This window comes from Cupressus sempervirens, chromosome 10 (assembly GCF_028749045.1).
Source record: "Cupressus sempervirens isolate cs-2001-9-10 chromosome 10, ASM2874904v1, whole genome shotgun sequence".
Lineage (NCBI taxonomy): Eukaryota > Viridiplantae > Streptophyta > Pinopsida > Cupressales > Cupressaceae > Cupressus > Cupressus sempervirens.
The window spans coordinates 213,626,731-213,645,749 of NC_143127.1; positions in this window are offsets into that span (position 1 = coordinate 213,626,731).

Here is a 19,019-nt window from a genome sequence, read left to right on the forward strand (position 1 = left end):
TTCTTATGGATTTGATATAAAGGAAGGACATTTTCCTTTATCATTTGAATGTAAGTGAAGTGACTATAATCAACACAAAGAGCAGAATGCAAAGTTGAGCAGAGTAGAGCAAAGGTGAAGGAAACTTCATTGTTGAGGTTTTATTGTGTGATCCAAAGTTGGATACTTGGATCCGAGGTTCATGACCTAGTCTAAAAGGTCTGATAGTGATTGGTCTAATTGATAGGACAAATAAAATAAGTTAAATTATAGTACATACAATTATTCTAAAAGGAATAGTTGAGAGATTAGTTGGACAATGAGTTTGGTGATCTTGACCCAAAAGTTGTTTGGATAGTAGGTCCTTCTATCTTCTACAACTCTTAACAGGGACTCATATGTACTAAATGCTCTAATAGACTCCTAACAGAGTCCATCCTCTAACAAGGAATGTTTATATTGGTACATCATCTTGTGAGCATCATTCCCACTGAGGTTCTCCCTCTGATTAATGGTTTCCCTAGATAACATATCTAGTGTAATTGTCTATCTGCATCTTGTTATGGTTGATGTTTACTTTGGTTGAATGGATAATATTGTTTAAAGTTGATAAAATTTTTAAATGTTGAACAACTGATTCAACACCCCTCTCCCCCCCCCCCCCCCCCCCAATTATCTTGGTGGACTATTGTTCCTATCAATTGGTATCAAAGCATCAGGTCCTTGAAGATAAAGTTTAACAACTTTGGGAGATCCATAGTCAACATGTTCAAGAAAGATAGTCTGAAGTTTGATGGAAAAAATTATGATTGAAGGAAAATATGAAGAAACATCTACTATATATGGGTCTAGGATATTGAATTTTAGCAAAACTATAAAAGGCATCCATTGCTAAAAAATATTTGGAAACTTGTGTTGAGGAAGAAAGAGATTTTTTTATGTGTGCCATGAAAAGTAGAGAAGCACTATTGTTTGCACTTCTTGAAATTGAATACAATCATGTAAAGTCACTTGTTACTTATCATATGATTTGGGAAGCTTTGAAAAATAGTTTTTAAGGTGATGAATGTTCTAATAAATTGAGGTTACAAAGTTAGATTTGTGTTTTTCAAAATGCTAAAATTATGGAACATGAATCTATAAGGACATATGTAGGTAGGATATCAAAAATTACTATAGGTATTATATCTCAAGGAGGAACCAAAGAAGATGATGAGGTGATATGGAAGATATTGAAGAGCTTAACACTACCTTTTACGTAATTAGTTCAAATGATATAGTTGTTGATCTCTTGTACCAAAGATTTTGCAAAGGAAACATTGCTTGGAAGACTTGAAGTAGCTGAGAATGAAATTAGACAATTCAGAGAATTGACCAAAACATAAAGAAATTTCAATGCCTTGAATATTCAACCTAGTTTAGTGAAGAGTACAAGTACTAGAGGAGACTATGCTAGCAGTAGTAGATCTAATGAGGATAGAAAGATTGAAGGAGTAGCCCTTCTGGTAAGAAGAGAAAAAGATTGTAAGAAAATCTTTAAATGTTGGACTTTTAGTGAATTTGGTCATTATGCATCTAAGTTTCCTAAAAGAGAGAAAAAGTATGAAGGAAAATTAAAACCTAGAAAAGATAGAGAATGTTTGTATGCAAATGAAGAAGACGATTTTGATGAAAAATTAGTAAGTGCTAATGATGATGAAATTATATTTCTAGAAATTAAAGAAGAAATTCTATAGAAAATAGCTTTGGTATCACAAGTTGAAAAGAAATCTGATTGGATAATTAATAGTGGTTGTTCACATCATATGACTGGTGATATTAACAAGTTTGTTGACTTCACAAGTCAAGATGGACGTAATGTGAGAGTTGGAAAAAATGTAGCATGCCAAGTTAAAGGTATTGGATCTATAACTCCTGATGGTAAGACTAACACCGAGGATGTATATTTTTTTAATGGTTTGAAGCATAATCTTTTGATGTTGGGCTACTAGCGGATAAAGTTTATTAGTTGCAATTCAGAGAGAAGACATACATGATTAGAGACAAAGATGGAAAGGTAATTGGAATAGGAACCATATCTAGAGGTAATGTATTTCAATTGAATCCTATTAAAATGACATGTTTGGTTGTAAAGGTACATGACAATTAGTTATGGCATAAGAGATTTTGTCATATAAACAATATTTTGAAGACTAGTAGTATGTTTGCAATTAAAGGTTTTCCTAAGATTGTAAAACCTACTAATACAATTTGCAAGGAGTGTGTTTTTGCAAAGCATAATAGAACTTCTTTTCCCAGCAAATAGTTTACTACTATAGCAAAATTTTAGATTGTACACATAGATCTTAGTGGTCCTACAAAGACTAAAGAATTCTATGGTGAAAGGTATTCCGTGATTATAGTTGATGACTTTTCTAGAATGATGTGAGTCACATTTCTTAAAGAAAAATTTGAGGCATTTGATAAGTTCAAGATATTCAAGAAAAAAGTTGAGAATGAATTAGGCATGAAGATTAAATGGTTAAGATAAGATAGAGGATGATAATTTACTTTAACTGACTTAATATCTTTTGTGAAGCTAATGGAATCAAAAGACAATTATCATCTCTAAGAACCCCTAAATAGAATGGTATAGCAAAGATAAGAAATGGTTCAATAACAAAAGTAGCAAGAGTTATGTTAGCTAAGAATGATGTGTTGGTCTCTGATTGGTTTTGACAATTGAGTGTCAACACACTTAAAAAATTTCTAAGTTGATGTTGAGTACGATATAGATGTTCGGCTAAAGTATGTGTTGAGCCAAAAATTCCAAAGGTGTCGAATGAACTTTAAGTTTCGAGAAAGTTTCAAGTGTCGAGTCACTATAGGTGTTGAGTCACTATAGGAGCCAACTAAAGTATAGAAGCCGAGTGAGATAGAGGTACTATAGGAGCTGAGCAAGATAGAATTCCTATATGTGCTAAGCATCAAAAATCAGTAAGTGTCGAGTAACACAGAATTAGCATATGAGTTTATGCCTTCACAAACTCAGATGTAAACCATTTTTGAGCCAACTCAAGATGAATCTCGAAGGATCTAAAAGATAAGATCAAATCTTTTACATTACCTATGTAATCAACATGTAGCTATTCAAAAAAATGGAGAAAGCATGCAACCAATAGGAAAAGTGTAAAGATTTTAGCAAGAAAAGATGGATGAATCTCGATCATGGATTCATACCTAACCCTAAGTCTCAAAGCATTTATAAGGAGGTTAAAACCCCATAATTTAGTAATGAGAGGATGTATGTAAGAGGTCATGTGGGAATGCATGCTAGTGAAGTTTTGAAGGAAGTAAAAAAGGGGTATAAGGACTTAGAGGAAGAGAAGCATTGTAGAATCAAGTTGATCAAAACAGAGCATCAACACAATGAACAAGGAATAATTAGATCAGGAAGGATCGGATCAGATTGAACAGAACAAGGATCTGGAATCAACAATTAAATATTGTAAGTCATCAGATCAAGACATTCTACTATACTTTCTAACCATTGTATTAGGAGAATGAAAATCCTATAATGATAGGTTGGTTTAGGAACCATATTGTAGATCCTTAATAGGGTTGTAAATCCTTTAATAGGGTAGCATTCCAAGTGAGTATTTGTAAATCACTTAGATAGGTCACTTTTAATAAGGTCAAAAGCCTTTAATAGGGTAGGCCTTTCATAGGGTAGACCATTGTTGATGGTCAAACTTTGTAACCTTAACAGTTACATATTGCTTAAATGATAAGTTGTGGGTGTCATCCCCACCTAATTTTTACCTTCTCATTTTGGAGGGTTTCTGGGTGACCAAAATCTTGCGTTATCTATTTTCATGCATGTCTTTACTTTTATGTCAAGTAGATGTGTTAGATGCATGTGAATGATCTTAGTTAAAAGTTTTAGAGGTTAACATTTGTTACTTTTGATTCATCCCCCCCCCCCCCCGACCTCTCAGAACTAAATCTTCCCACTTGTAAATTCCAACAATTGGTATTAGAGCCTAGTTCTCGTAAGGAGGAGCCTTACAACTTGGAGAAAAGATCTAGAAATGGAAATCTAAAAACTTGGAAAGATCATAGAAAATCAAGAAATTGAGATACATCTCATTCTACATTCTTTGGAAGAAGCTAGAGAAGAACTGAGAAAATCCTTAAAGAGAAGAAGAGAGATTTTCATAACTGAGAATGATACACAATACAAAGAGATTGAAACCTCAAAAGTGTTTATAAATGGATATTCCAAAGAATTTGATGCAACAATAGTAGATCTGATGGAGAAGAATAGAGCTCAAGTAGAAGAGATCAGAACTCTCAAGATTGAATGAGAATCACAAGCCATGATACTTTGTCAAGTGTGATGAGAGCAATATTTGTCTTAAATTATACCATATTTTGTCCTGCATATAACCCTTCACACTCCTTCAAATCCCCATTTTATCCTTCTATGTTGCATATGATCTAATATTTATGAGTAATATTTAATATAGTTATTAGATAGAATATGTGAATAAACAAATGAAATTAAATTTATCTAACAAGTTTATAATATGTTTATGATTCTTCCTGTTGCCTGCTATGCATCTTCCTGTAGCTCTTTCATCAATATAAAACTCCATCAACTTTGAAATAAGATGCATTTCCTACATATATCATCCACCCTAAGTAAACATGTGGAAAGTGCATTTGAAGACTGGTGGAGGATACATTTTCCAGCTATATAGCTTTTAATGTACATATTAACTATAATATTTGTTGTAGACTTCAAACATACAATGTAAAAGGAGAGTTACATGCCAAAGGATGAGAATAAAGCTACACCAAAGATTAACCATTACTGAGTATTCTGGAGGAAATGGTTGTTAGAAAATGAATAAAAAATATTGTAGCTCATGAATCATGTGAACAACATACCCATCAGCTAGATTTACAAGCATATACACAAGTTTGGATCACAAGCTTTGAATAGCCAGATTGCTGCTAAAATAAAAGTCATTCTATTCAAACTATATTATTTCAAGGTTGTGGTGGGAGATTCAATTCTATATCATTTGTTGACTATGCTCTGAAATGGCTTATGTGAGTGGTTGTTTGGAACCTTATTCTCCTCATTATAGCAAAAAGATAAACAAACTTGTTTGGTATAAATGATTTCTATATTATTTTCAACCACTTACAACCTATAAGTAAGGATGTACATTAACTATTATTTTTTCTATTATAATTTATTCTATTTTGGAAGTTGTGTATATATAAATAGCATAATTCATAATCAAGGATATCACATCTTCTTAATTACGTACTATTCCTCTAAGAAATAAATATTATTTATTGTGTTGATCAACCCTGTGTTCAACATTTTCTATCTCGCCACCTGACATACTAAGGAAGGGGCCCACTTCTTGGGACATCTAGTGTGTTTGAAGTTTCAATAGTATAGTGTTTTGTTTAAACTAACAGTCAAATTTGGATTATCAGTATTTCTGAACAATAGAACTATTAATGTTTTATCTTATTCATTCAGCAAAGAAAATTTCCACTGTATTTCTAGTTTCAAATTAGTCAATACATTATTAATAGTTCTTATCATACAATTATTAAATCAGATTTGTATTTTGAATATTAGTATGTTAGATCAATTATTCAACATAACATTCTTGTATTGCTTAGTTATTAGTGTCTTTTGGAATTGTGAGTTTGATTTCTAGAGTGATTTCTAGAGTTTGTCACTTTCTGTTTTAATGTTCTTATTATTTCAATAGCTTTCAATTGAGTTCTTATCATAGGAAGTGATAGTTACTATCACTGGGATTTCTTTAGTTTTAGCATAGATTCAATTATGTGTATTGTAGTTGCATTCATAGTCCCTCATTTCACAACTATCATCCCTTGATAGCATATTTCTCGAACACCTTTCGCAAGATTACACTCTTGGATTGACACATATAGACTAGCCGAACTTCATCATAAAATTGTTAAGTCTTTTGTTATTATTTGTCCCAATGTTGGCCTATCATTTTGGTGTCGTTGCCAGGGAAAGGTGTCAAAGGCATGTTAGTTTTTTTATTTGAGTTAGGAACAATGCATTAGGATGAATGCTTTTGCAACTTCTAGCCTTGCTTAAGTAATTAATCTTTATTTGTGTTGGTTAAATCATATAGATGCATTGCTTTAGAGTTTTGTTTTAGAGATTGAAAGTAGGCCTTAGAAATTAGATTCATTAGTTGCTTTAGAAGTTAATTATATTCTACATTACCATAAGTTGTGAGTAATTGCTAAAGACAAGAAAATTTTGAAGAAAAATGTTTAAAATGATGTCTTTTCAATATTGTTCAAGTATATAAATTTTGGTTGAAAATTGTTTCAAAAATGCAAAATTTGAAGGAAATACAAGAGGCAAAATGTGCTTGGAATCAGGGGCATTGCCCCTCAACCCCACCTTGTACTGCAATAGGGAGCACACCTTGGGTGTTTCCCCAGGACCCCGCAAGGGGCATTGCTCCTTGACCGCACTGGTGGCTGCCACCCCCAGATCCCCGCCTTCAAATTTAAAAACAAAAGAAGAACTTGGTGGGAAAAATATGCTGATAAAAAGTTATATTTTAATACCCTCTCTACCTAATGAATGCATTATTATTGATCTTGATCTTTGCTTATTAGAGGTATGCAAGAATTCTATCCTTATTGCTAACCAAGAAAATATCATTGAAGAATTCTTAGAACAATGTGATTTTGATGATGAAAATCTAACCAATTATTGTTTTAATTGCTACAGGGAAGATGACCAATGTATATGCCCAAACAACCATAAGCACATGGTGAATGAGGTGCAAGATATTTCTAATCCTTACCATGATAAGGGTGGAAGTGACCAAGTATTAGTTATAATGGATGAACAATCTCAAGCACCAACCCAAGAAGATCAAGGTATGCATTATGTTGGTAACATGTATTGTCACTCTAATTCATTACAAATCTAACATATTTCTTCAAAATGTACTTCTCCACCTAGTATGTATGATGATTTTAATCAAGCATGCTCACAAAAACTTGTATATCTCTCTTATATTCTACCATATCCATCCTTACCATCTTCATTTCACCCATTCTACTTATTCCCATCTATTTTATCTCCATACTTCTTACCATATTCATTATCCCATTCACATCATATTCTACCCACTCCACCATATCCACCAAAGGCAACTATATTTCCTCATATAACACTTCATAATATGGTGGTTAATAGTACATATACACTTTCAAGGATCCCTATACAATCTAATGATGTGCTTGAAATTGATAAATCAACATTGGAATATATCAATGCACTTAAGGAATGGGATTTTGGTTTAATTAAATTAGAAGAACAATATTATTTATTAAAATATAATCAACTTTGTTCTTCTTTTCTACTTAGTGAATTCCAAATACCTACAAATGAGCCTATACTTAAAATTGCATCAATTTTAATTAATGGACTCATGAGTAGGTGTGTTAATATCAATCATGCACTAAGTAATATTAAACCATATGTATTCCATATTCCACTACTGTGTTGTCAGATCCTCCAAGATCTATATTCTATCACTTTTGTACTTATACATATTGATATTTGGAGGCCTATGGTTAAAATGTGCATCCCTCACATACTTTTTGATTTGGGACCAATAATTAATTAACAGTCATACAAGATTCTATGCATTAAACCAAATAAACTATGGATGATTTGTTTAAACAAGGATCAAGGTATTAATATCCACATATTCTTCATTCTTTGTTCTTGTATCTTACAATGATCAGTCATTGATAACAAGTACTAAATCCATTTCTTGATTCCTTGGATAATTCAAATTCCCTATGCTTTTATGATGTAGAGTTAATTTGGGAGTACATCCATTGAATTATTGATTTATATATCATTGAAAAAGGCTCACAAAATTCTAATGATGTGTTACTCTCTCATGGGTTGCCTAATTTCTTTGGTTATCCTAATGATTTGATGACCTTGTAGCATGAAGTTATGTTGGGGGGGAAACCCTCCAAACTTGTGGTTCTTGGATGATTTTCAATAAAGCTTCATTGGTTGTTTCACTGGTCCTTTTTACAAACTTCTGCATGTGACATCTCCATAATTCAAGGTATGTGTTCTAGTGTTAATTAGCATTGCTATTATATGAACACAAGAATTCATTTCTATTTATCCATTCTATCAAGTATCTATTCATAGTAATAACTCTATCTATCATTTATAAAACTAAATAACCTACTTAATGATAGAGTTATTAAATGGATGATATTGATTTACTATGCTTGATATGCTTGGTTTTTAGAATATGGTTACAGGTCCCTTGTTGTAGTGTGATAATCTTTGAATCAATACTAGTTGATGATGCTTCTCTACACAAGCATTGCATAACACACTATGTGGGCTTGCTAGCTATATGGTGCATATCCATTTCACTAGTGCTTCACTATTCAAAATCACATGTAGCTTTTGGCATAAGGGTGTTCACCACTTCTAGATAAGATTTATTTTCCTTGGTGATTTCTCACATGGAGGAAAATATGCAACTTGGTCTATGAGATTCATGATTTTTTTTTAGCTACACATCTAGAAAAACTTTGAAGATATTGTAGATCATTGCACTCCTTCCTCAAGTTGTGTTGCCTCCTCTCTGAAGTTATATGGATACATTGGAGACTACCATTGGTATTTCATGCTATGAACTTGTCCTTGATAATGAAGGTGTATTTTATTTCATAAAATGGATATCTCTAATTCTTTACAAGGATTGGATATGTAGCACAACTTCATGCCAGGTGATCCAATTTTATCATCATCAAAGCACTATATCATATAAGTATCATCGTCCTTGTGAGTACTTCTTTCATCCAAGTGTGCTAGTGTGTTCTAATGTTCTCCAAGAATATTTCAAATTTAGTGACATGAGACACATAGATCAAGGTTGATTAGTGCATTGTTCCCAACGTTACGAAGATTATTCTTGGTCATCATTTCAAGTTCCTTATGCAATCAAGCTTCAACAGTGTCTTCTATGTGGTCATGGTCAAAAATAAAGCTTTGGGTGGTATCATTTTTCATCATCCATGTCAAGATTTTTTTTTTTTGGTCATTTTATGTAGTTATTTAAAAATTGAAAATAAAAAGAATCAAAAAAATGAAAATAAAAATGCAATAAAAGATCCAACAATGAAAACCTTTGGGCATTGTTGGCCAGTTAATATCTAAAAATTGGTTTCTGGTAGATGTTAATTGCAAAATAATTCTCAATGGTGAAAACTATTGTTATAGCACCATTAAGCGGTGAGTGATTGAAAATTGGCTTTCCAACAATAACTTGTCATTATCAAAATGTGAAAAAAAAAATTTAAAAACAAAAAAAAAAGAAAAAAAGAAAAGAAGAAAAAATTGAAAAATGCAATAATTGGTGTTCCTGGTTTTTCTGCTAATCATTCTTTCTAGGAACATTCATCAGGTTTAGTGGTTCTTTCCATTCTTGGCACCTCCTATCGCTCACTCTTGTAGCTAAGTGTGATCCTCAAATCTTTGATCACCTATAATCTAAGTTGCCTATTTAATTGAGATGTTTTTAGTGGAATGTGTTGCTTCCTATATGATCTATACTAGTTCAGTTGATGATGGCAGCCCCTCCAATTGGAGTCACTCTCCTAGTTTTATGGTTTCTTCCAGTGGTCTTCTCTTTGATGCTTTCAGTCAAATGGTGGTCTTTTATGGTGTTGCACTTATGGATGCTTCTCTTCATTTATTGTTGTAGATTCCTCCATTTTGGTGGCCATAGTTGCTGAGTTACTTTATGTTCTAGCCTTAGTCTCTTTGCACATGCATGTTGGTAACACAATCAATTTTGTATTTCCTTATTTTATCTCTTAACTTTATTTGTATTGCTTATAATATTATATGATTATGCAAAACTCCTCCTTATCTTCTCGTTGTTTCTCATGGATGGTCAACCTTTAAGTTTGGGGGAGGAATGTCACCCTATTATCATCCATCCATTGCTCTCACTAAACCCATCATACTATCCATTATATACATCATACAATAGCCTTGATTTTCTCTCATCTCTCCTATTTTGCCCATTTAAACTCCTCTTGCAAAAATTAAGATAAATTCTTCTTTATGAAACTTTTTGAACCATGATGCTATAAAAAATGAAAAGAAATGAAAATGAAAAGAGAAAAGAAAAATAATTTATCAAAAGTTAAAAGAGATATCCCTATTGAAGAAGAAAACTAACAAAGCTTGTCCTATAAAGAAAAGAAAGGGATTTGTGTTTAAATATGAGTTATCATGGTTCAAGATGGAGACAAAGCCAAACTATAAATTCAAAGTGCTTTTAGTTCACACCAAAAAACCTCTTGATCATAATGATTGCACGAGGATGTGCAATAAGCTAAGTTGGGGGGAATGATGAGAGAAATATTTGTCCTAAATTATACCATATTTTATCCTCCATATAACCCTTCACACTCCATTCAATCCCCATTTTATATTTCATTTTATCCTTCTATGTTGCATATGATCTAATATTTATGAGTAATATTTAATATAGTTATTAGATAGAATATGTGAATAAATAGATGAAATTGTATTTATCTAACAAGTTGATAATATGTTTATGATTCTTCTTGTCACCTACTATGCATCTTCTTGTAGCTCTTTCATCAATATAAAACTCCATTAACTTTGAAATAAGATGCATTTCCTACACATATCATCCACCCTATGTAAATATGTGGAAAGGGCATTTGAAGACTGGTGGAGGATACATTTTCCATCTATATACTTTTTAATGTACATATTAACTATAATATTTGTTGTAGACTTCATACATACGACATAAAAGGAGAGTTACATGCCAAAGGACAAGAATAAAGCTAGACCAAAGATTAACCATTGTTGAGTATTCTGCAAGATATGGTTGTTAGAAAATGAATAACAAATATTGTAGCTCATGAATCATGTGAACAACATACCCATCAGCCAGATTTACAAGCATATACGCAAGTTTGGATCACAAGCTTTGAATAGCCAAATTGTTGCTAAAATAAAATTCATTCTATTCAAATTGTATTATTTGGAGGTCATGGTGGGAGATGCAATACTATATCATTTGTTGACTATGCTTTCAAATGGCTTATGTGGGTGGTTGTTTGGAACCTTATTCTCCTTATTATAGAAAAAAGATAAACAAACTTGTTTGGTATAAATGATTTCTATTTTATTTGCAACCACTTACAACCTATAGGTAAGACTATATGTTAACTATTATTTTTTCTATTTTAAATTATTCTATATTGTAAGTTGTGTATATATAAACAACATAATTCATAATCAAGGATATCACATCTTCTTAATTCTATACCATTCCTCTGAGAAATAAATATTATTTATTGTGCTAATCAACCCCATGTTCAACATTTTCTATCTCACCACCTAACAAACTGAGGAGGGGGCCCACTTCTTGGGACGTTTGGTGTGTTTTCTAGTTTTTATTTTAAGTGTGGTGTGTTTGAAGTTTCAATAGTATAGTGTTTTCCTTAAATTAACAGTCGGATTTGCATTATCAGTATTTCTAAATAATAGAACTATTAATGTTTTATCTTATTCATTCAACAAAGAAAATTCCCACTATATTTTTGGTTTCAGATTAGTCAATACATTATTAATAGTTCCTATCATAGTATTATTAAATAAGATTTGTATTTCGAATATTAGTATGTTAGATAAATTATTCAACATGACATTCTTGTATTGCTTAGATAGTAGTGTCCTTTGGAATTGTGAGTTTAATTTTTGGAGTGATTTCTAGAGTTTTTCAATTTCCTTTTTAATGTTCTTATTATTTTAGTAGGTTTCAATTGAGTTCCTATCATAGAAAGTGACAGTTCCTACTGTAGAACCAGAATCAGTATGCAAAGAACATTAAAAAATAAAGTAAACATTCACAAACCAAAAACTAAATTCACATATATGCTTAGACTAAGAAAGAAAATAAGAAGTGCAAACCTCACAAGAGAAAACACTCCATGCTTTCTTGATTCTGTAGATGTGTCCTTTTGCTGTGGATGTATGCTCAAGATGCTCAAAAGCTGCTTCAATGGAGATGGGTAATGGCAAATTGGTAGCTTTGTAAGCTCTCAATTTGGCATTATAAGGGTATGATTGATGGCTTTGGTTCTCAAAATAGCATGGTAACTTTGGCTCAAATATTGTTGATGAAATGGCTTGGGATGGGATTCAATTTATAGGCTAAGGGGTAGAGGGATGGAGGGCTTAGATGCAAGGATGGATGAAGGCTTAAGGAGGGCTAGGATGCACTCAAAGGAGAGCACATGGATTGTGCTTGTTTAGCACCAATGGGAAGGTGACACTTGTCACAAGGAGGATGAGTGTGAGAGGGTAGGGTTAAGGGTTGGTTAAAGTCATGATGAGTGGGGTTGAGTATGTAAGAGGGATGTAAGAGGAATGAGTGTGGAAGAGGGAAGAGTGTGGAAGATGGGTGTAAGAGTCATGAGTGGGCTTGTAAGAGTCTTTATGTTTTGTAAGAGCACTCATGACTTAGTGGTTGGGTTTTTTTTGAGGGGAGACTTTGGTTTGGATTAGGAAAGTCTTAAACTTGTTTAAGGAATGTGACAACATTAGGGGGTGGATTAGGCTTGGGTTTAGGATTAGATTAGGGATGTTAGAGATGTGCAAGTGGATGGCATTAATGAGGGTGGGTGAGTTAGTGGCTAAGCTTGGTTAGTATGGGTGGATGGGGTGGATTAGGCTAAATGGAGGATTAGAGATAGGTTAGGGGTTTTCGAATTTGAGGATTTCATTTATCAAATAGATTTATTTAATAAATGGGGATTTTTGGAATTAGATAGAAGAATAGGATTTAATTGATAAATAATAGATTAATTGATTTATCAATTAGGACTATAGATGATTAATTAAATTAATCAACTAGGGGATGACAAAGGATTAATTAAATAGAAATTTAATTAATAATGCCTTTTTAGATAACTAAATAGGATTACTAAAATAGTGCAATCAAATTTAGGTGTCTACATTTTGCCCCTCTTTGACATAGTGCTGAGACAACACTATTTCAAAGAAGTTTGAATGAAGACGACATGAGGAAGATGTTTTAGCAACAAGGTTGCCCCAGTCTCGAATAAGAAGAGGAGAGACTAGACTTAGATGATGCCCCCTCAAGAAGGTGACGGGGAGAGAAATGAGGCTCGACGACTTCTTGAAAAGTACAAGAAATTGAGGCAAGCTGAGACGCAGGTTGGCGAAGAGAAGGGGCTGAATTAGCTCAAACTCTCACTATGGGAGAATGATAAAGGGAAATCAGAGGCACAATCGTAAAGCAAGCTTAAGACTTTACAGGATTGGGGGGGGGGGAGATGGAGGAGCGGAGCGCTATAAAAGGAATCCATGGTAGGGAGATGGATGATAGAATGATAAAGCTGATGCAACAAGATTTCAAAGAGTCAGGTTGGCGGAAGATGCGTTTCGGGGATCCCTAGGACTAGGATTGTGGATCTCGAAAGATGAGGCTTGGTGGATTCCTAAAGCTAAGTGTGAGGAGTGATTCAAAGAGATACTAATGCATAAGCTGGGGTAGGAGCGACAGATGTAGGATATGGATGGGGGGGATAATGGAGATGAAGGGAATCCATTGAAGCTTTTTGAGCGGGGGGGATACTTCAAAGAGAAGTACCACCATGTAGTTGAGCACTAGATTTGCTATAAGACTGTTGGTTAATTGCCAGGGTTACCAAGAACATCAAGGCCTTTTTACCAACCGTCCAGAGGACTGACAAACTGACTCAAAAAAAACACACAAGGATTGCCCCAGTATCACACATGAATCCCAGAGGAAGCAGTGTGGAAACGACACTAGGTAACCCACAAGCAGAAAAAGAAAATAAGCAAAAGACCTGATCAAGACCTTACACTCTAATTGCCCCATTCGCAGCATACCATGATATGGAAGATCATGGAAACCTTGAGGAGGGAACAAGGAGATTGCTTGGAAAAGATATTTCAAGACCCAAAAGGGAAGATCCCAAATCAAAAGAAAGTGAAAATCCAAAAGAGAACTGTTTGCCAACGAGATGGGTAGGACGAGGTACTAATGGACCAAGATCAGACATGAGGAAAGCTATATCCTGCAAAAATCTATCAGAGAGCACCTAAGCTGATGGATCTGGATGAGTGATGCATCTGGCAAGCTGAACTAAGAAGGATAACACTTTGGTGATAGGAGATCTAGCTAAAGGATGCATTGGAATATCTAACCAAGGTGTGCGATGTGTGCAAGATGTTGACCAAGGATGAACTAACACGAAAGTCGGATAGATACAATGATACTAAGCTAAAGAGGATTTACAAGCTGACAGACCAAAATATGTTACAAATGTACAAGTTTGTTCATGTTTTGGTTTTTTGTGAGATGGAAATTTTTGTGAAGGATGGGGTGTCTATAATAGTTGATAGGTGGATAGGTAGATGGTTTGTGAAAAGTTTAAGGAAAATGGGATTCTGTGTGTGCATGTGATAGGATACAAGCTAGGATACAAGATCATTTACAAGATGGAATATGGTACAAGCTTTGGACAAGATTCGAATATATACAAGGTATGGTACAAGATTTACAAGGTATAATACCAGCTTTGGTACAAGATTTACAAGCTATACAGGAGGTATTGACAAGCTCCATCAGATTTTGGATATTTGATTGGAACACCAAGGGAACAAGCAGGTGTTTTATGGGATGGTGGGTGGATGTATGAGGGATAGGATAGTGATAGATAATGGATTAGTCTTTAGCACACAAGGCGCCTGAATTACCAGGTTTTCACCAAGGTACCTATCCAAGGCGCTTGAATTGCTAAGTTTTCACCATTGGATGCTTATTTCTCTTTACTATTTTTTTCTTGTATTTTTCAAAAGCTGGGTATACCAAGGATCTTCAAGCATAGAACTTCTTGAGATGAATGATGTTAGTGGGATCATTCAAGAGTTCTCCTTCTGGTGTAGATAATTGATAGGCTCCGGAGCCAAAGGAGGCGGTAACCACATAGGGACCAAGCCATGTAGGTTCAAACTTGCCTTTCTTTTCTCGATCTGCTTGGACTTTCATATTTTCTTTGAGGACCATGTCACCTGGCTGAAAGTGTCCTGGGAGCACCTTCTTGTTGAAATTCCTTTTGAGACGAGTTTGATAGACTATGAGATGGTCATAGGCTTGTTGTCTCTTCTCGTCTAAGAGATCTAGCTGGGTGACTCAAGCTACTCTGTATTCTTCATCTGAGATTTGCCCTCGCAAAGATATGCGTAGTGAGGGAAGTTCAACTTCTATAGGTAATACCACTTCGGCACCATAGACTAGGGAGTATGGAGTTGTGCCTGTGGATGTACAGAAGGAAGTTCAATAGGCCCATAGAGCCGGATTTATTTGAAGGTGCCAATCACGGCCGGAATCATTGACAACTTTCTTTAGGATTTTGAGGAGGGTTTTATTAGTTGCCTCTGCCTGGCTGTTACCTTGTGGGAAATATGGGCTAGAAAAGCGGTGATGGATGCGGAGGGAAGTGCATAATTCTTCCATGTTGAGATTTTCAAAGTTACCTCCGTGGTCAGTGAAGATGGTGGATGGGATGCCGAAGCGGTAAACAATGTGGTACAAGATGAACTTGGAGACTTGAACTCCTGTAGCTGAGACTAGGGGGACTGCTTCCACCCACTTAGTGAAATAGTCTGTAGCTGTTATTATCCATTTATGTCCATCAGATGAGAGAGGTGTGATAGTTCCAACTAGATCAAGGCCCCAACAAGCAAAAGGCCAAGGTGGAGCAATAGGCTGTAGATCCTGTGCTGGAGCGTGCACAAGATTTGCATGCTGCTGACATGGGAGACACTTTCTGACAAAGTCACAAGAGTCTTCTTCAATGGTAGGCCAATAGTAGCCTGCTCTAAGGATTTGTCATGCTAGGACAATACCACTCATGTGGGCACCGCAAAGTCCGGAATGTACTTCTTTTAATGCCATCACGGCCTCATTTTCATCTAAACATCGAGAGAGAGTATCGTGATAACCCCGACGATATAGGGTATTGGCTATGATAACATAGCGGGATGATTTTCGAATGAGGTTCTGGTGTTGGGTATGTGTGAGGTGAGGGGATATGATACCATCGTTAAGGTAAGCGTGAATTTCATGGTACCAAGGGGATTGGGGACCAACCAAGATACAAACACGGTTTGAATCCTCATTCGTATAGGTAGGTGTGAGGAGCTGCTCAACTAAAAACTCATACTGCGTAGCTTCTTGGGGAATTTCCAAGAGTGAGCCGATAGTGGCCATGGCATCTACTGCCTTGTTCTGCATTCGAGGCACTTGTGTAAACTGAAGCTTTGTTAAATGTTGGGTTAACTGATCAACTAGCTCTTTGTAGGGTAATAGCTTTTCATCTTTGGTTTGATATTCATTTAAGACTTGTTTGATGATGAGTTGGGAATCACCAAAGACTTGTAACTCAGTGATATTCCATTCTGCAGCTATCTTTAATCCTGCTACAAGAGCTTCATATTTTGCTATATTGTTGGTGCTAGGGAATTGTAGCTTGAAGGCTTTTGGAATGTAATCTCCTTGAGGTGTAACTAATAATATTCCTGCCCCTAATCCATGAGAGGTGTATGAGCCATCAAAATAAAGCTTCCATGGGGGTTGTTCTTCAATTAGGCAGATATGCTCATCTGGAAATTCTGTGAGCAAAGGATATGCATCTACTAGAGGTGCATCAGCTAGGTGATCTGCTATAGCTTGCCCTTTGATTGCCTTTCTGTCCACATACTGGATGTCAAACTCACTTAGTAGCATAACCCATTTGGCCAAACGGCCTATAAGTGTTGTTCTGGAGAGCATATACTTGAGAGGGTCAATCTTGGAGACTAGTTGGATGGTATGACTTAGCATGTAGTGGCGAAGCTTTTGAGTTGAGAAAACAACTGCCAAACAAGCTTTTTCCATAGGAGTGTAATTGAGTTCATAACCAACTAGGGTTCTACTGATATAGTAGATGGCTCTCTCTCTGCTATAATCATCATTTTGTGCTAGAAGTGCCCCTAGAGCAGTAGGTGTTGCTGATATATACAAGATCAAGGGACGACCAGGAACTGGTGGAACCAAGATAGGGGGATTGGTGAGATACTGCTTGAGCTGATCGAAGCTACGCTGACATAAAAGATCCCACTTGAAGTTCTCATTCTTCTTTAGCAAGTGTGAAAATGGTGTACACTTATCTGCAAGTTGGGAGATGAAGCGCCGAACAGATTGAAGTTTTCCTTGAAGAGAGCAAAGCTGTCGCAGTTTCTGGGGAGGGGGCATGTCTAAGATAGCCTTGACCTTTTTGGGGTCGATCTCTATACCCCGTTTAGAAACTATGAAGCCTAGAAGCTTGCCAGATGTGACCCCAAAGACACACTTCTTGGGATTTAGCATGAGATAATATTGGGCCAACCTATCAAAGACTTTTTCCAGGTCAGCAAGATGATCCATGAAGGTGTGAGATTTGACCAGGATATCGTCCACATAATCTTCCAAAATGCTATGGATAAGATCATGGAAAATGGCTGTCATAGCTCTTTGATAGGTAGCCCCAGCATTCTTTAGGCCAAAAGGCATCATGGTGTAGCAAAAGGTTCCCCAAGGGGTAGTGAATGTTGTCTTATGCTGGTCCTCTTCTGCAATCTTGATCTGATTATACCCAAAAAATCCATCCATAAAGGACAAAATTTCATGTCCAGCTATAAGATCTACAATCATATCTATGTTGGGCAAGGGAAAATCATCCTTTGGACAAGCTTTGTTAAGATCTCTAAAATCAGTGCAGATTCTGATGTCACCGGAAGGCTTAGTGACAGGGACCATGTTGGAGATCCATTCTGAGTAGTCAATAGGCCGGATAACCTTAGCAGCTAACATTCTTTCTAGTTCAGCTTTGACTAGTAATGCCACCTTGGGGTGCATTTTTCTAAGCTTTTGTCTGACGGGCTTGATCTTTGGATCGACTGCAAGATGATGAACTACAAGCTTTGGATCAAGTCCTGGCATGTCCTGATATGACCATGCAAATCGGCCAATGTTCTCTCGTAAAACCTCAAAGAGGAGGTCAGCTTGGTCTTGTGATAGGGATGCAGCAATGTGAACAATTCTAGGGATCTCTGAAGAACCAATGTTGACTTCTCTAGTATCCTCTATTAGAATAGAAGACACCTTTGGTCGATTATCTTGAGGAGGCAATACTAAATCCTCATGTTCTGCTTGTGGCTCTGGATTTTCTTGCTGAGGGGTTCTCTTCGCTGCCTTAGCTAGTCCTAGATTTACCTTAGTTCCAGTTTTGGGTGTATCAAAACTAGGTTGGGGATTTTCTCCAAAATACCCCTTGGGATCTAGCTTGTAGATGTAGGCAGAATCTGGCTTTGTCTTCTTATGAGGAGTTTCAGCTCCCATGAATCTTAGAAGTGCTTCCTCTGATGTGAACTCATCAATATGTATGACACTTGGTTGGTCCCAATCTATGAGTTGTGGATGAGCAAGTGGTAGGTCAATGAGATGGATGGATAGTTCTCGGAGAACAGAGTCTCCTAGGAAGATTTGGTCTGGGATATCGTCGTAGGCTCTCTTTTCAACTTCCTCAGGAATGTCTTCGATTTCAACAAGGTCGCGGTGGATGTTCGAAAAAGCGTGACCATTCTCGTTGGTGCCCCCAGTTGTGGGTATGCCAAAGCCAAGACCTGACTTTATTTCCCAATCATGTGCTTCGATGGGACATTGCATGCCCCTTTCTTCTGGTCCTAGTCCACCTCCTTGATAGTTCCATTTTTCAGTGACGAGCTTATGTTGTTGGGGATACTTTTGGCTGAAGTGATCAAGGCATGCTTGATTTCTTGGAGGTGCATCCTTATGTAGCCAATT